Below are 20,009 nucleotides of genomic sequence, written 5' to 3' on the forward strand. Positions count from 1 at the left end.
TAGGACACAATGTGTCCTTTTAAGTTTGTTGCAGTCTTGAATTAGGCTAAAATGCAGTGTAGGGCTTAGTATAAGCCTGGAGCAGTCTAAGGGTTAAGGCTGTAGGAGAGTGGGTTAGATGAGAGAGGGAAGGTGCTGGGTGCAACATTGTTGCAATTTAGGGTAGGCCCCTCCTTACCAGTAGATAAGCCAAGTTCTCCCTTGCAACTTCCTCTTCTTCTCCGGATCCTGGCTGAAGCAGTTTTTCTTAGCAGTTCTGTCATCACCAGTGCAGCTATGCATCGTTCCAGGCGTTCTACTCTGCCTCCCAGACGTTACCAGTCGGAACAGGAACCTCCTGCACCTGCAAAAGAAAAAATAAAGATAAGTGTTCAATCTATTTCTGAGGATGATTTAGATATCATTCCCCCAACTCAATATACTACTGTTGTGTCAGCCCAGGTTCATAATGTGGAAGAGCAGGGACCTATTGATATTGAGTTAGCTCAGGAATCCCCCACACCGCAAGCATTGCAGACCCAGCAGGTTAATTTACCCCTTGATAGTGTACAGGCCTCATTTCTTAGTGCAGTACCCCCTGCTGCTATGTCAGCAGTTTCTGACCTGTTAAAAAACATAATATCCGCAATGGCTGCAGCCTCCCCAGGGCCCAGCGTGACACCAGCTGTTTTCCCTCCTGATCCTTCTAGTCAGGATCCGGATCCTGCTTTAACTACCCCCAGCAGCCATCGCCCTTTCACACCTCTCATTGAGGCACCACACGTGACAACACGCGATCCCCAGCCCGGCTGGAACATGGCCTCTGTAACGGCCCCTCAGCCCTCAACACCCGGTTCACTTGCCCATAGGCGCACCATACCCGAGGCCCATGCCACCCCAGGGCCTATGCTGCACTCCCCAGGGCCTAGCGATCTCCTTCGCCAGCCGCGTGGTCCGGGTCCGACTTCCGGTGTCAACGCCATGTTAGTGACGTCACCGGAAGCGGACATCGGCACTTCCGGCTTGGCAGATTCCCGCGCGGTCGCAAGGACATCGGCTCCCGGGGCAACGCCACTTGCAGGTGAGCACCGAGAGCCGTCCTTGGCCGTTGGCGGGTTATCAGTGGGGGGTCGGAGGGGCCTTAGCAGCGCAAGCAAACAGCGCAAGCGAACAGCACATTTGAACGTTAATCCTCAGGGGCATCAAAGGGGTCGCTCCATCATAAGAGGTAGTACCAGGCAGATAGCCAGTGATAGGGGTAGGGGGACACGCAGAGTTAACCCTTCCAGGGCAATGAGGCCATTACAGTTTTTACAAATGGGAGATAACGCAAATGCCGTTCAGCAGGCCGCTCCCGATATTATTAACCCACACAGGGCTGATAGTGGTTTAGTACAAGCGGCCGCTCAGCCGCATGATATTGTCATTAATACACATATGTCTGATAATAGTCTGCATGTGAATCAAGGCAATGATCGCAGTATGCATGTGAATCAGAACATTGAGCATCATATATCGTCTCATCATTTACCATCCCCCATTGGTGTGAATGCGGTTTTGAATGGTGTGAACGTACAAGCAGCACCTCAGGGATATAATACACCCCTGGTTGGCATACATAATGCAAATGTGCAATCTTTAGGCCAGCTACAACATCCCATTATGTTAGGCATACATGGGGTACAACCCCTTGCTCAGGGTCTCCACTCCCCCATTGCAGCCACGCAGGGCGCTCATGCACACTCATTAAACCATGCACAATCAATAAGCCAGGCAAGCCATAACCCTATTGCAGACCAGCAGGGTGTGAATGCTCAGACATCTGCGAATGGACAGTCAGCAAGTCAGGGATTTCATACACCGCTTCATATAGCTCATCCACCCCTTGCTACTGATAATCCAGACACATCCATTGGGCAAAGTGCTCGCCAAATTCTATCTCTTTTGCAGGGAGCAATTGGATCACAAAGTGCAGCAAAAACACGGACCAACACTGCCACAGTCATGAGTGGGGCGGATGCAGGAGTAGCAGGCAGCATTACAGCAGGAGCGGCAGCCACCACTTCCACTGCACAGCAAGGGTCTTCAGGAGTCGCCCTCCAAAACCAGCAAGCAGGCCAGCCCGTTTCCAGCATGGGTCAGGGACCTCCTGCCATTAGTCACGGTGAGAATGCTTTATTTACACACAATGACCATTCTTCCTCTGACTCATCCTCTTCTGACTCAGGGTCTGAGACTGACTCTTCCTTGGGTTTACAAGGGGCAGGTCAGAAGAAAATGTTTAGAATGATTAAGAAAATTTTAAAGAGGGGGGTCAAGCCAGATAATAAGCAGGACAGCGCCAGTAACACCGCCCCGCAAAACCCATGTACAGAGGTGCCAGCTGAACCTCTCCCTACCAGGGCCATCTCCGAAAGGCGAGCAGCCCTTTATGGGGACGCAAGCCCAGGAAAAATATACTCATTGCATAGACACCTGCGTAAAAAGGTGGTCAGTAGGATTCACCGTGGAAAATATGTTAATATATTTGACCTTTCGGTGGAGGCGTATAGGCAGAGAGAGAGGAGCGTTGAGGGAACAGGGCCTAAAAAATTTAAACGCCCAGACACTTTTGATGAGTGGCTCCAGTGCTTCAGGGTCTTTTCCTCCTGTTATATCGAAAAGTACCCCTCCCAGAGTTTGCCTATCCTAAAATACACGGACACTATTCACTGGATTCAGCGTAATCACAGTGAAGGTGTGTGGAGGGAATATGATGCTGAGTTCAGGAGGAAAATGGCAGGAAATCCTTCCCTGACTTTTGACTCTACTGATAACCAGTTGTGGCAGCGAATGGACCCAAAAGGGGGTGCACCCGCTGCTGTAACTTCAACTCAGCAATCAGCGCAGCAGTCCTTTCGCAATACCAGAAGCAGGAAATGGGGGGGAACTTGCTGGCCCTTCCAGGACAAAAAATGCGACAAGGGTAGCGCCTGCACCTTCAGACACGTCTGCAGGTACTGCTCTGGTCCACACCCTGGCAGTGACTGCATCAAACGTAGGGACCATACCAATAAGCCCCCTTCAGCAAACTTGGGCCAGAAAGGCGGAAACGCCAATTAAGGTACATGCCATGGCACCCTGGTTGTGGGCTTACCCAGACCAGGCGGCGGCACGTATGTTATGGGAGGGTTTTTCATTTGGTTTTCATATCCCCACATTTAGGCAAATCAAGGGTAAGAAATTTAATAGGAACCTTATTTCAGCATACCAACACCCCGAAGTAGTGAGGGATAAAATTAATAAAGAAGTGACTTTAGGGCGAATGGCTGGCCCCTTTGCTGCCCCACCTTTACCTGATTTGGTCATTTCCCCGTTGGGGGTGGTTCCCAAGAAAGAGCCAGGGAAGTTTCGCCTCATTCAGCACCTGTCGTACCCAAAAGGTAGCTCAGTCAATGATGCCATTGACCCCCAACTCAGCTCAGTGCGCACTAGACCTGGTCAGGAGGGCGGGTCATGGTGCTCTATTGGCGAAACTAGACATTGAGTCGGCATTTAGGCTTCTTCCACTCCACCCTTCAGTTTTCCATCTAATGGGTTGTAAGTTTGCAGGTGTGTACTACGTGGATCGCTGCCTGCCCATGGGCTGCTCTTTGTCATGCGCCTTGTTTGAAGCGTTCAGTAGTTTCCTTCATTGGGTCGTAGCTTCAGAAGTGGGCAGCGATCCCATAGCACACTACCTGGACGATTTTCTCATTGTAGGGAGAGCAGGCTCCGATGATTGTTTATCCACAATGAACATCATGCGCAGCGTCATGAGACATTTCGGGGTGCCCCTGGCAGAGGACAAAACGCAAGGCCCCGCGTCCTGTTTAGTTTTCCTGGGAATCGAAATCGACACCCAGGCTAGGCTCTGTAGGTTGCCACCTGCTAAAGTTCAGGGCATGCTTGAGGCGGTCAGAGCGGCAGTCTCTAATGCAGTTATTTCCCTGAAACAGTTACAATCCCTGTTAGGTTTGCTTAATTTCGCTTGCAGAGTTATCCCCATGGGTCAGGTTTTTAACCGTAGACTGGAAAGACAGCTTAGTGGTAGGTCAAACCCGAAATCAAAGATAACCCTAGGGAGTGAATTGCTGGCTGACCTAGTAGTCTGGGAACAATTTCTCACGCGATTTAACGGGATTCGGGTCTGGCGTACCCCTCCCATGTCTAGCCAGTTACTGCACCTTTTCACTGACGCAGCTGGATCGCACGGTTACGGGGCCTATTTCCAGGGAGAGTGGAGCGCGGAGCCCTGGCCGGAGTCCTGGGCCCCAGCAGGCCTTACTCGAAACCTAACTCTCCTGGAGCTATTCCCCGTGGTCTTGGCGGTCGAGCTGTGGGGTGAGAAGTTGTCGAACGGGACTGTTGTGTTCTGGACAGACAACATCAGTGTGGTTTTTGCGATCAATAACTTGTCAGCCACCTCAGCAAAGGTCATTACCTTGCTGCGCCACCTGGTGTTGCGCTGTCTGGACCTTAACATCCAGTTCCAGGCCCGTCATGTCCCGGGCGTTAACAATGTTGTAGCTGACGCCCTGTCACGATTCGAATGGGTGACATTTCGCCAGTTAGCCCCCAAAGCTGCAGCCGTGGGTTTACGCTGTCCTGATTTCCTTTGGCAGCTCGTCCTTCCTGGATAGCCTTACTGCCGTTGGTCCGCTCCTCCTTAGCACCATCCACTTGGCACGCCTATGCCCGCATGTGGTCTGAATGGGACAATTTCTGTGCGTCCAGGGGAGCCGATGCTGCTCAGGGGTCTAGGGACACCTTACATGATTGGCTGGTGAGTTTGCATGCCTCTGGGGCCCGTCAGGGGGCAATACAATCCAAATTGGCTGCCCTCTCATTTTTCTATAGGGCATTAGCCATTCCTGACCCAACCAATTCCTTTTTTATTAGACAGGTGATCAAGGGTTGGGGCAGATCGCAGCAGCGGAAAATAGACACGCACGAACCCATCACCCGCGACCGCCTGGAGCGATTGCTCTTGGCGCTCGACGTGGTCTGTAGATCAGATTTTGAAGCTCTACTCTTCAAAACTGCGTTTAATCTGGCCTTTGCCGCCGCTCTTAGAGTTAGTGAGGTAGTAGCACCCTCCAAGCAGGCGTCAGGGGCAGGTATACAACTGCAGCATATTAGAGCTGCCCCTGATTCCTTACTTCTTTTCCTGCCGCGATCAAAGACAGATCAGGAGGGAAAGGGAACCTGGATCCCCGTTCACCCTCAGGTGAACAGCGCATGCTGCCCGGTTAACTGCGTTAACCTTTACCTGGCTCAAAGGCCGCCTGGCCCGGGACAATTTCTGGTCCATGCGGACGGCAGATCCCTTTCCAAATTTCAGTTCGGTAGGGTCCTAAAATTGGCGGCAGTCCAGGCGGGGCTGGACGCTAGCAGACTGGCCCCGCACTCTTTTCGCATAGGGGCCGCGACTAACGCTGCGCAAGCGGGCTCCTCGTGCGAGGACATAAAACGTATTGGGCGTTGGCGGTCCAATTGTTTCAGAACCTATGTCCGTCCAATTGTTTAATGTTTAGATGTTAATTCAGGATACTAAAATGTTTGTCTCCACAGGCACTACCCCCGGGGTGAAGCGAATCTGGATTGTGGGCCACTCCTTTGTCCACTGGGCCTCCCTACGCTGTGCGTCCCTCCCAATTGGCCAATCCCTAGGTCTCCCTCCCAACAAGGCATCCGTTAGGTGGTTGGGTGATAGGGGGATGTGCTGGCCCCCATTAGCAGGAACCATATCTGAGGCCCTGGTACGCTGGGGGAAGCCTCACATTATTATTCTTCACCTAGGGGGTAACGATGTGGGGGCCATACCAGTTTTACAGTTGATTAAGGTTATGCAGGCAGACATTGGGTGGCTAAGAGTACGCATCCCGGGGGTCATGATAGGGTGGTCCCATATAATACCCCGTCTCCACTGGAGGCATATGTCGGCCCATACGGCGGCATACCGGGTTAGGAAGAAGATCAATGCGTCTGTAGCGAAAACCGTCACTGGGTCAGGTGGCTTCGTGGTACGGCACGAAGCCATTTCGGCTGATAGAACCGAGCTATATAGAAGGGATAAAGTTCACCTTTCAGATGTGGGGCTGGATTTATTCATAGGGGACATTCAGAGAGCTCTGTTACCCCTCCTGTAAATCGGGTTGTGGGTTGGCGGCAAGGGTACCATTAAAATGCTTCCTTGTGGCGGGAGATCCTTGGTCCGGTTGCGCAGGAGAAGGTCGCTAGGGGTGAGTGATGACCAGACTTCCGGGGAGAAGGGTAGGCCCTCACGTGCACGTGACGGTAACCCTCCTTCCTCCCTTTTGAGGGATGGTCACGTGATCTCTGCAACCCCTCAGCGTCATCTCCTTAGGGCAGAGACCCCTCTGCTGCTGTTCCTGTTGGGCCGGTGATCTCCTGCTGTTCTGGGTAGCTGATCTCTATGCCGCCATATATATTTCAGTTCTATCAGTTCTATCTAGTTTGTTAGGTTAATAAAATTTTATGGCCTGTGACGGTCACAAAATTTTCCCATAAAAAGTTTGTCTGTCGTTATTTCGCACTACATTCTCATGTACATAGTTATTTAATTAAGTTATGTTAAATCCTCTCCTCTGTGAAGAAGGATCCGGTAAGCATTTAATCCCTTAATGCAGTGTAGGGCTTAGTATAAGCCTGGAGCAGTCTAAGGGTTAAGGCTGTAGGAGAGTGGGTTAGAAGAGAGAGGGAAGGTGCTGGGTGCAACATTGTTGCAATTTAGGGTAGGCCCCTCCTTACCAGTAGATAAGCCAAGTTCTCCCTTGCAACTTCCTCTTCTTCTCCGGATCCTGGCTGAAGCAGTTTTTCCCCTCCCTCCCTTCCCCTTTTGTAATGTTTTAATGATGTTGTATTTTCGACGGCACCTTAATGGCAGGGCTATGGCTACTCACCCTAGGCCCAATAAGCCATTACTGTAGGATATGGATCTCCTCTCCCTGTTATGCGGTTTACACGGCTTGGTAACAGGGAATCCTTATCTAGGTGGAAGATCTTCTTTCACCCTGGCGGCGGGAGATCCTCGGTCCGGTTGCGCAGGAGAAGGTCGCTAGGGGTGAGTGATGACCAGACTTCCGGGGAGGAGGGTAGGCCCTCACGTGCACGTGACGGTAACCCTCCTTCCTCCCTTTTGAGGGATGGTCACGTGATCTCTGCAACCCCTCAGCGTCATCTCCTTAGGGCAGAGACCCCTCTGCTGCTGTTCCCGTTGGGCCGGTGATCTCCTGCTGTTCTAGGTAGCTGATCTCTATGCCGCCATATATATTTCAGTTCTATCAGTTCTATCTAGTTTGTTAGGTTAATACAATTTTATGGCCTGTGACGGTCACAAAATTTTCCCATAAAAAGTTTGTCTGTCGTTATTTCGCACTACATTCTCATGTACATAGTTATTTAATTAAGTTATGTTAAATCCTCTCCTCTGTGAAGAAGGATCCGGTAAGCATTTAATCCCTTAATGTCTATTAAATGTGTAGTTTCCAAAAGAGAATCCTGCATGCTCTGCAGTTTCAATTTCTTTATTGCCTAAAATAGTTATCAATTGTATACTGAAAGGTTCTTTGTGAGTGTCAAAGGAGACATGATGCATGAATGTACTGCCCGAAACATGACTGTAAAAAACACTAAAGGCTTGATAGGCCCATTTTTGGTTGATAGTAGAGGCATTTATAGCTAAATAACAAACTTGTGCTTTTTTAAACGATCTAAGACAGAACACTACTAGAGCAAAATTGATCACGTACCAGTAATTAGTAGCAGAGTACCCTTAAAAGTGATTTTTAATTTAAACATTCATTGCTAGATTAACAGTGGTGTGCTATTGTTAGCATGTGCGATAATAAAATATCCTGCCCGTGTTAGCTTGCGTGCAGATTACAAGTCGAAAGTAAACACAACGTAAATACATTATGAAATATATTTACACTCATATATACACTATCTAATAAAATGATAAAATAAATATTAATAAAAAATAAGTTATAAAAGTTCAAAGATACATGTTATATGACAAGCACAATAATATACATATACACATGTCTAAATATGGTTATTTTTATATATATGACTTCCTTTGGAACATCACGTAGGTGATATTGCTGCTTTCTACAGGGGACATTTGATAAAGATGCCAGTAGGGCATCAAAATGTCATGTTTTCTCGCTTTTTTAATATTGATTAATAAAAACTATTTTTTATGGAACTCCAGAGAGTACAGTCTTTTACTGGAAACTATATATATAAAAATAAATATATTACACACAGAGTAAGTCTACACTCACTTGCAAGTACTCAGCTAAGATTAAAAGCAAAACTGGAAGAGTTAGTTACCACATCCTGCCAAATGGGCAAGCCCAGGTACCACGTCAAGGTCTCTCCCAAAACCTGGGTCCCAAATACAGTCATACAATGCAAGCTCTCAATCAAACAAACTGGGAACAAGTCAAGGTTTCACAGACTTATGTAATCACCCTAGACATAAAAAAAACACTGAAGGGGACTGCACTCTCAGACTGGACTGGTTACACATTCTATGACCCTACAACATGCTAAGCCCTGGGTGCTCAATAGCACTTAAATTAGCTGCACTGTCCCCAGATTCTCAGACAGTTAAAGGGACAGTTTACTCAAAAATGTTTTCCCCTTTCATTTGACCCCAATGATACACTTTACCTGCTGGAGTGTATTAAATTGTTTACAAGTATTTTCATTACCATTATATTGGCATTTGAAATAGTTGATTTAGTCTGTGGTATCCCCACCTATTCTGAAAGTTTCTGACCTTAGGTCCAAGCTATAGATAAGCTGTATAAGCACAGCCAGTTAGTTAGTTACCACATCTGGCCAAATGGGACAAGCCCAGGTACCATGTCAAGGTCTCTCCCAAAACCTGGGTCCCTAATACAGTCATACAATGCAAGTTCTCAATCAAACAAACTGAGAACAAGTCAAGGGTTCACAGACTTATGTAATCACCCTAGACACATATACGTGCTAATTTTATAAGCGCTAATTTCTAACGCAATTTCACGGTAGCAATAACCAGCCACTAGTAATGGCTGGTTAATTATTGCCCGCCAAAAAACAGGCAAATTTGCCGGTGAGTGATAACTTAGTGCTCCAATTGTAATCTAGCCCACTGTGTATATATGTATTGTATTTTTCTATTATCTTCATGAAGACTTTTGGTAATGAATATTTGAATTCTGTTTTGTGCCATGGCCTACATGGGTATTGATCCCAGGACTGCTGATTGGTATAGCAGTGAGTTAGCTCTGAGCCACAAGAAAGCTTTAGTCTCTATGCTTTTTTTTTCTAACCTGTTTTTTTGCTTTGTTTTTTACACTTTGGTTCTACCTGCCTGCCAGCTGTTGTAGATCTGCAATCAGCTACTGCTATAAATAATCAGCACTTCTTGTCCTCCATGTCTGTTAGTTGGACTTGCTCCTAGGGTGTGCTTTGCTGTGTATTGCTGATATATTCCTCTGACCATTTTTGCCTGAACCTGACCACTATTTTACCTGGTGATTATGTACCTCATTGCTGGACTGTGTATCAATTTTTGCCTGTCTCAACTACTCTCTTGGATTACCCTTTTTTGCCACATTGCCTGCTTGTTTCCCACCTTGTCTGTTCCGCTAGGTCTTTGCCTTACCCTCAGTCACATCTCCACTAGAAACTATACCAATGCTTGGGAACCCTCCAACTAGCTGCCAGTTCGGGAGGGTACACATTGCTGCGGTACCTTACATTTGTACTTTGTCTTCCTTTTCAATTTATAAAATTTAAAGAAACAACTCTTGCTAAAAAATGAAATATTTACTTATATTCTGGCTACAATTTTATTTAAATTAATTTATTAATTTCCTTTTTCATTTATTTTCAAAAAGCTCTGTAAAGCTTAAATAATGTTAACAAATATATATATATATATATATATATATATATATATATATATATATATATATATATATATATATATATAACCTGCCTTTAATGTAAGTATTATGTTTTATTTTTCTTTCATACGGTAGAAATAATATCACATCAACATAATACAGTGCTGTGATATTGACTGTAATAATTAGCTGTCCCTTGGTGCACATATTTTAGCAGAATGACACAATAAATGAAAGTTACATGTTATGCCTGAGCAAACAATGCAAAGTCAAGAGGTAATTTAGGGATATCCAGAGAAAATAGTCAACTTGGTATCCTTGTTTAAGAATAAAAGTGCTCAGTCTAATTATGTTTGCGTGACATAAAGCCCTGAACGGTGCTGCTAGTTAAGTCTCTAATGAAAACTTTACAGTCACCTTTTTGACCTCACATGACTTCATTTTACTCTAAAGCTTGACTGTTATATTACTTTTTGGGGTCAATAAAATGACTGCTAAAAAACAATATAGCAGCTTTTCAGTTAATAAGGTATTATAACAGTGTAAAAAGTATCTATCTATCTATCTATCTATCTATCTATCTATCTATCTATCTATCTATCTATCTATCTATCTATCTATCTATCTATCTATCTATCATCTATCTATCTATCATCATCTATCTATCTAGCTCTCTCTCTCTCTATCTATGCCTTTTTATTATATGCATTCTGTAAATACAGTTAATTTTAAAAATTATTATTTTTCTTATTATTATCATTTACTTGTATAGCCCTGCAAACATCCGTAACACTGGGTACAGAGATAGAGGCATAAGAAGCAGCTCAGTTTTAGACAGATTGAGTTGGAGGCAGTGCAAAGACATCCAAGAGGAAATTGCAGAGAGACAGATGGTAATCTGGTTGAGTAAAGAGGGAGAGCTATCAGGAGAGGAAACATAGATTTGGGTATCCTCAGCACATAAGTGGTACCGGAACCCAAAGGAGTATATTAGTTTTCCAAGGAAAGACATATATATAGTAAAAAAGCAAGTGACCCAAGAGAGAGCCTTGCAGTACTCCTACAGAGAGAGGCAAAGGATCAGACAATATGCTCTTAAAGGAAACGGTAAACAAGCAGTTTGAGAGATAGGAAGCAAACCAGGAGAGGGCTGTGTCTTGGATGCCAAAAGAATGTAGGATTTGTAAGAGGAGAGGATGGTCAACTGTGTTAAACAAAAGATAGATCCAGAAGAATTAGTAGGGAATTGTATCACATTTGTTAGTCTATTCAACAAAGCAAGCAGCACCATTGTCCCTGAACTCTGCCGCACCATTAACTGCTCCATCAAAACCGGCACCTTCCCGGATGTCTGGAAGCACGCAGAACTGGAACCCCGGCTGAAGAAACCCTCGGCAGACCCCACAGACCTGAAAAACTACCGCCCCATCTCGCTACTCCCCTTCCCGGCCAAAGTCATAGAGAAGTCCATCAACTCACAACTTATTGACCACATTGAGGCCAACCACACCCTGGACCACTCCCAATCCGGATTCAGAAGCAACCACAGCACCGAGACCGCCCTCCTCTCTGCCACAGATGGCATCCATGCCATGCTCGACCGAGGAGAAACTGCCGCCCTCATCCTCCTAGACCGCTCAGCAGCCGTTGACATTGTCGACCACAACACCCTCTGCACCTGCCTACATGACGCTGGCATACGCAGCAAAGCCCTGGAATGGATCACCTCCTTCCTTACGGGCAGGACCCAGAAAGTCAGACTCCCTCCCTTCTCCTCCAAACCCACACCAGTCAACTGTGGTGTACCGCAAGGATCTTCGCTGAGCCCCACCCTCTTCAACATCTACATGGCCCCTCTCGCAGCCATCGTCCGACGCCTTGACCTCTACATCGTCTCCTACGCAGACGACACCCAGTTAATCATCTCACTCACCCGAGATCCCACCACCACCAAAAAGAAAGTCCACAAAGGCCTGACAGCAGTCACCACCTGGATGAAACACCAACCGGCCACGCATGAAATCTAGGCTTCATCCTTGACTCATCACTCTCCATGAACCGACAAATCAATGCCATCACCTCAACATGCTTCCACATAGTCCACCTGCTACGAAAAATCTTCAAGTAGATCCCTACCGAAACCAGGAAAACAGTCACCCACGCCCTTGTCAGCAGCCGGTTAGACTATGGCAACGCACTCTATGCCGGTTCCACCATCAAACTCCAAAAGAGACTCCAATGTATCAGAACACCTCAGCCAGACTCATCCTCGACATCCCTCTCCAATGCCACATCACCGAACACCTAAGGAACCTTCAATGGCTCCCCATCAACAAGAGAATCACCTTCAAGCTCCTTACCCACACGTTCAAGGCCCTACACAACTTCGAACCCGAATACATAAACCACCGCGTAAATTTCTACACCCCCACCAGACAACTACGATCGGCTGACCAAGCACTCGCAGTCATCCCCCGCATCAGCAAATCCACAGTGGGCGGAAGATCCTTCTCCCACATAGCAGCAAAGACATAGAACACCCTCCTGCTGCACCTCAGACAATCCACCTCCCTTACAAAGTTCAGAAAGGACCTCAAAACCTGGCTCTTCGACTGAACGCCCACCCCCACCCCTCCTCCTATCTGCTTTCCCTTAGCGCCTTGAGACCCTCACAGGTGATTAGTTCATGCTCTATAAGTACCCAATAGATAGATAGATAGAGTGAGCAAAAACAGTTTACTTTCAACTCATAATATGAGCGCAACACGACATATGCAAAAAGCTTACTTCTAGCTTAAGCAGGAGCATTAATTAGCACCGGCCGGGTGACTTGTGCTTTGGATTGCAGTTTGCTGTTTGCAATGAAAGATCACCTTGTCCAAGATTTTCTAGCGCAAGTATTAACTGCTGTTTTTATTGTTATATCAACATTTTATATTACAGGGAGTGCAGAATTATTAGGCAAGTTGCATTTTTGAGGATTAATTTTATTATTGAACAACAACCATGTTCTCAATGAACCCAAAAAACTCATTAATATCAAAGCTGAATATTTTTGGAAGTAGTTTTTAGTGTGTTTTTAGTTTTAGCTATTTTAGGGGGATATCTGTGTGTGCAGGTGACTATTACTGTGCATAATTATTAGGCAACTTAACAAAAAACAAATATATACCCATTTCAATTATTTATTTTTACCAGTAAAACCAATATAACATCTCAACATTCACAAATATACATTTCTGACATTCAAAAACAAAACAAAAACAAATCAGTGACCAATATAGCCACCTTTCTTTGCAAGGACACTCAAAAGCCTGCCATCCATGGATTCTGTCAGTGTTTTGATCTGTTCACCATCAACATTGCGTGCAGCAGCAACCACAGCCTCCCAGACACTGTTCAGAGAGGTGTACTGTTTTCCCTCCTTGTAAATCTCACATTTGATGATGGACCACAGGTTCTCAATGGGGTTCAGATCAGGTGTCCTGCATGAAAATCATGTTTTTCTTGAAGGATGCAGACTTCTTCCTGTACCACTGCTTGAAGAAGGTGTCTTCCAGAAACTGGCAGTAGGACTGGGAGTTGAGCTTGACTCCATCCTCAACCGAAAAGGCCCCACAAGCTCATCTTTGATGATACCAGCCCAAACCAGTACTCCACCTCCACCTTGCTGGCGTCTGAGTCGGACTGGAGCTCTCTGCCCTTTACCAATCCAGCCACGGGCCCATCCATCTGGCCCATCAAGACTCATTCTCATTTCATCAGTCCATAAAACCTTAGAAAAATCAGTCTTGAGATATTTCTTGGCCCAGTCTTGACGTTTCAGCTTGTGTGTCTTGTTCAGTGGTGGTCATCTTTCAGCCTTTCTTACCATGGCCATGTCTCTGAGTATTGCACACCTTGTGCTTTTGGGCACTCCAGTGATGTTGCAGCTCTGAAATATGGCCAAACTGGTGGCAAGTGGCATCTTGGCAGCTGCACGCTTGACTTTTCTCAGTTCATGGGCAGTTATTTTGCGCCTTGGTTTTTCCACACGCTTCTTGAGACCCTGTTGACTATTTTGAATGAAACGCTTGATTGTTCGATGATCACGCTTCAGAAGCTTTGCAATTTTAAGAGTGCTGCATCCCTCTGCAAGATATCTCACTATTTTTTACTTTTCTGAGTCTGTCAAGTCCTTCTTTTGACCCATTTTGCCAAAGGAAAGGAAGTTGCCTATTAATTATGCACACCTGATATAGGGTGTTGATGTCATTAGACAACACCCCTTCTCATTACAGAGATGCACATCACCTAATATGCTTAATTGGTAGTAGGCTTTCGAGCCTATACAGCTTGGAGTAAGACAACATGCATAAAGAGGATGATGTGGTCAAAATACTCATTTGCCTAATAATTCTGTACTCCCTGTAAATATTTTTAAATTGCTTCTGTCTTAACCCTTTCCTTTTTAAAGGTATTGTTTAACATCACTCTAAAAAATGTTAATAATATAGCTGCAACCCTATAATATATTTTCAGGTTAATAATTATAGAGGTGTATATTTATTATTAAAGTGGATTGAAATTATAATAAATGTATTTACTAGCCAGACCACTTTAGTTAACATTTGCCACCCAGTGGGAGCTCTCTTACAGGTATTCCTATTGTATTCTTTTTAACTATATGTCCACAAATATCTTGCATTTAACAACAGAAGGTTCTTTTTTTTTTTTGCAGAATTTAATAACCACTTTACATAAGTAAATACATACTATTGTGGATCACTAACTTTAAAAAAAATGTATTTCAATCTGTAATTATTAAAATAATATATATTTATTACCGCATGACGGAGGCTTACTCCCCCCCTCTCTTCTTCCTGCTGTCTTTACTGTGTCATGTAGAGAGCGGTCCCACCCCCTCCCTATGTCATTCTGTGAGCTTGGAGTCTTCACTGATACCTTTGCGCATGCACTAAATATGTATTTTGATACCATGTATAAAATGTATTTATATATTCATTGTATACACGTTTGCACAGCGATTAGAAACATAACAGGCTATTAGAATAGGAGACTCTGGAGACGCATCTAATAATAAGCGCATGCGCTATATGAGTAAGGAGCTTGTGGGTTTCTTCCAGCTGGCCGGGATGTGACTTGAAGCTTAAAGAACATGACCATAAAAAAAAAGTATGAAAATAGATGGATAGCAACAGAATTTAAACAGTTTGTGAGATATTATTTTTAATACATGAATATTAAAGGAAAGTAATGAATAAAAGTGCTATTATTTTTATTAGCTTGTTCAAATGCAGCGTAGCATTGGCACATAGTTTACCATCTCTTTAAGTTTGATTAAGAGAAGAGTTAAATTATGAATGTTTTTCTTCTTTGAATAAGCACTTAAACTCTGACAATAACATTTTTTGCAATTACATTGTCCCATTATTAAAAATATTTCTTCAAAACGAAAATGTTAATAAGCAGTTCCCGGAACTATATATTAACAAAATCTGAACATAAATATGAGTACTGCATATAGATAAATTTACTTACCTTTCACTTGCAATTCAACTTTATAGGTATACAACTTTCTAAAATTGATCTAAACAGTATGAAAATCTAAGATATGCAGTCTGCAGGGGGTGGCGTTGCACCAGCAGCTCTTGTGAGTACAATGGTACAATGCTGAATACGGAGAGCGTATTGCTCTCCGCATTCAGCGAGGTCTTGCAGACCTGATCCGCACTGTCGGATCAGGTCCGCAAAACCTTTAATAAATAGGCCCCATTCCCTTTTTCTATGAATCTGTTCTCTAATATTTCAATTTGGGTGTCATAATCTATTAATTTGGAACAGTTCCTCTTAACTCTAAGAACTTGTCCTTTTGGAATATTTCTTATCCACCGATCTAGATGACAACTATTAGCATGCACATAATTGTTTGCATCTACAGTCTTAAAGTGATTTTTGGTATTTAACCCACCTTCATCTACATAAATATCTAAATCTAAAAAAGTGATCATTTCTTTACTTAGTGTATGTGAATTTTAAATTTATATCATTTTTGTTCATATCTTCAAACAAGCATATTAGATTACTTCCTTTCCAGATGATTATAATATCATCTATGCATCTTTTGAAGAGTATGAGGATGCACCTAAGCCATGCTCCTGGATAAACTGTTGTTCCCATTTACCCATTAAAGAAACCTCATACCCATCACCGTGCCTCTAGTTTGTAAATATAAACTACCATTAAAAGCAAAAATGTTATTCGTTAAAATGAATAAGATGCTAAAACTATTGGGTTGTTGTTGTGCTGTGCTTTCCCCATTTAGAAACCATTTTACTGCTACTAAACCTTTCTCGTGCTTTATACTTGTGTAAAGTTAGCATACATCGCAAATGGGTAAAATTTAATTCTCAAACCATTGTATATCCTCTATGATTTTTAATACTTTCTGTGGTGTCTTTTAGATATGGAGATAAGTTATGTACATATACCTGTAACTGTCGGTCAATATATTCGGATAGATTAAAATTTATAGAGTTAATCCCTGAAATGATCGGTCTTCCTGGGGGATTTTTAATACTCTTGTGGATTTTCTACAAAAAATAGAACATGGCCATTTTGGGAAACTTCTGATATATATAACTGAATTCTTTGTAATTAATCAAACCCTCTTCTTAAGCATTTTTTTACTTGGTATGTAGTTTAATTTGCATATTGTTGATTAGGTTACGTTTTAATCTCTGGTAGGTATCGGAATCATTTAGGAGGTGGTTAGCTTCTTTTACATAGTTATTAGTATGCATATTATTATTATAATCAGGTATTTGTAGTGCGCCGACAGCTTCCACAGCGCTATAAACATAGGCGGTATACAAGGTAACATTTACAGGGGATCAAATGGGTAGAGGGCCCTGCCGAGAGTTGCACTGTTGTAGTCAATTTTTTGTGGGTGATCTAGAAACACCTGGGCTCCTAGGCTTACATGCTAAGGGGTTCAAGGGGATAGCAATGGAGTTAGGAAAGGTTAGTGTAGGTTGTATGCATCACTGAATAGTACAGTCTTTAGGAAGCGCTTGATGCTTTCAAAACTAGGGGAGAGTCTTGAGTGAGGCAGAGAGTTCCACAAGATGGGAGCCAGTCTGGAGAAGTCTTGTAAATGGGAATGTGAGGAGGTAACAAGAGAGGAGGAGGGTAGGAGATTGTGAGTAGAGCGAAGGGGTCGGGAGGGAGAATATCTGGAGACATTGTCTGAGATGTAGGAGGGGAGCAGTGCAGTTGAAAGCCTTGTATGTCAGCATGAGAATTTTGTGTTTAATCCTGGAGGCAAGAGGAAGCCAGTGAAGGGATTGGCAGAGAGGGGCAGCAGATGAAGAGCGACGTGTAAGGAAGATGAGCCTGGCAGAGGCATTCATTATGGATTGTAAAGGAGCTAGGCAGCAGCTAGGGAGGCTAGAGAGGATGGAGTTGCAGTAGTCAAGACGGGAAAGGATGATAAAGTGAATTCAAATCTTAGTTGTGTCTTGTGCAAGGAAATGTCTAATTTTAGATATGTTTTTAAGGTGGAAGCAGCAGGCTTTAGCCAAGGACTGAATGTGAGGAGTGAAAGATCTGACTCAAGTGTGACCCCAAGACATTGAGCATGTAGGGTAAGGGTAATGATGGAGTTATCAACAGTTATAGAGAAGTTGGGGTGGGGAGATTTTTGAAGAAGGGGGGGAATAAGGAGCTCTGGTTTGGAGAGATTTAGCTTAAAGTAGTGAGAAAACATCCAAGATGAGATATGAGAAAGACAGTCAGCAGCATACAAATGGTATTGAAACCCGTGGGACTTTGTTAAGGAACCTAATGATTATGTGTAGATTGAGAAGAGAATGGGACAGAGGACAAAGCCTTGCGGTTCCCCAACAGAAATTGGTAGACAGATAGGAAGAGAACCATGAGAAAGCTGGGTCTCAAATGCCTAAGGATTGGAGGGTTTGGAGCAAATGAGGGTGATTGACAGTATCAAAGGCTGCAGATAGATCAAGGAGGATAAGCAGAGAGAAGTGGCCTTTTGCTGTCTCTGTGAAGTGGTGGGGGCGAAATCCAGATTGCAGTGGTTTAAGGAGGGAGTTTAGTGTAAGGAAATGGGATAGACGTACATATACTAGCTTTTCTAGAAGCTTTGAGGCAAGAGGGAGTAGGGAAATAGGGTGGTAGTTGGATGGGGAGGTTGGATCGAGAGAAGGTTTTTTGAGGATAGGTGTAACCAGTGTGTGTTTAAGAGATGAGGGAAATATAACAGTGCTGAGGGAGAGGTTGAAGATGTGTGTGAGTTTAGGGGTAAGGGTAGAAGAGAGGGAGGGGAGTGGATGTGAGGGGATGGGTCGAGGAGACAGGTAGTGAGATGAGAGGATAGTATAAGGGCAGAAACTTCATCCTCTGTAACAGGGGCAAAAGAGATAAATTCATGGCTATGAGGGTTTTGGACAATTGTTTTTGAGGTTTTGAGGGGGTTTTAGACTGGTAGCATGTTGAAAGCTGATTTAATTTCTGATGGAGTCGATTTTGTTATTGAAGTAGCTGTCAAAATCTTGAGCTGATTGAGACGTTGTATTGAACAGACGTTTTGGGTTTGAAGAAAGAGTAGAAATAAGAGTGGAGAAGTAATGTTACTTATATAGAGTAAGGGCAGAATAGTAAGAGTTCAAGATGAACTTGTAGTGAAGAAAGTTATCATCATTGTATCGTCTTTCTGTAAATTTGTGAGGATATCTCTTTTTTGGTCATGTTGTATTTGATTTTTTTTTTTTTATCAATTTTGGCTAAGACTTGTGATACTAATCGTTCAAATACTTCTACATTGCTCCCTTTCTCATATAATGGGTAGAAGTTAGATTTTGGCTTAAAATCTGTAAATTTAATTCCTTTATTATTTAATTTAACTGATTCGCTGCAAAATTACAAGTTATGCTCTAAACGCGGAGCATAAATAACGCTACAAATTTAGCGGTACCGCACTTTCCATAGCGCTGTCATTACAACTTACAAAACTTCTTGCGTTGTGTGATATGGTTCGATAAGCTCCATACCGCACAAAAGCCAAGGCCTGACTTGACTTGCTCGAGCTGGTTTTCCCCCATAGACATCAATGGAGAAAAAGTGTAAACTAACACCTGTGATTGTGGAATGGCGATCTCTATAACACAATCCCTATTGATGTCTATGGGGACAAGAAGGTTATGTAAAAAAAACCCACCATAACATAAACCCCTAATCTTCCGCCCCCCGACATTGCCTACACTAAATAAAGTTATTAAATCCAAAACTGCCGGCCCCCCACATCACAACTACTAAAATAAACCTATTAACCCCAAAACCGTTTGCCCCCCCACATCGCAACTACTAAAATAAACGTATTAACCCCTAAACCGCCGACCCCCCACATCACAACTACTGAAATAAACCTGAAAAGATTAATAAAATTGTTGGATGCGCCAAACTTATATGTGGTCTAAATAAAAATCTCAAGACATAAAAATAAAAATAAAAAATGGCGATATAAATGTGTTAATAATCATGAGTTAATAATAATGTGTGAATGTATTACTGTGGTATACAACAATACAACAATACAGAAATCAATGTACACAAGAAATGAACAAAAAACAACAAAACAAAAAAATGTTTTAAAATCAATCACTTATCCAAATGTGATGTGATACAAAGTCCCAATCCAATCAAAGGGTTAAACTTCTTTTTCACCAATGCAAGAGGCATTCTGCTTCTTCCAAGTCTTGCTGGTCAGCCAAGTTGGATCATCTAGAAGATATAAAAAAGAAAAAGACGCCACCATAGTGCACAATAAGTAGCTCAATCACGCAAATGCGCAGATACCGTTATACTTACAAAGTATCAAGCACTTGAGAAGTGCTACAATAGCCTCCTGGACTCTTAGGAGTTGTCCAGATAAGTCTCCTTTGTATGCTGCAAACTACCAACTCGTCTGGAAACTGTGACTGCGGCTCTCTGTAAGCAGCCTTAGGGATCACATACAATGCTCTGCAGAGAGGTGACAAAAATATGGCTCTACTTCCAAAAGCC

The 20,009-nt window shown here is 43.6% G+C and overlaps 1 long non-coding RNA gene across 2 annotated transcripts in view; it reads right to left on the bottom strand.

Annotated features, from left to right (window-relative positions):
- Window positions 1-20,009, bottom strand: part of LOC128656231 (uncharacterized) — a 106,072-nt gene that overhangs the window by 27,251 nt on the left and 58,812 nt on the right. The window contains exon 3 of one of the 2 annotated variants that reach the window (XR_008401983.1): window positions 180-343. The exons of the other annotated variant lie outside the window; for it this stretch is intronic. This is a non-coding gene — a long non-coding RNA (uncharacterized LOC128656231). Of the gene's footprint in view, window positions 1-179; window positions 344-20,009 lie in introns of those variants that run through there. 2 annotated transcript variants of the gene reach the window in all.

The sequence above is a fragment of the Bombina bombina genome, chromosome 4, assembly GCF_027579735.1.
Source record: "Bombina bombina isolate aBomBom1 chromosome 4, aBomBom1.pri, whole genome shotgun sequence".
Taxonomy (NCBI): Eukaryota; Metazoa; Chordata; class Amphibia; order Anura; family Bombinatoridae; genus Bombina; species Bombina bombina.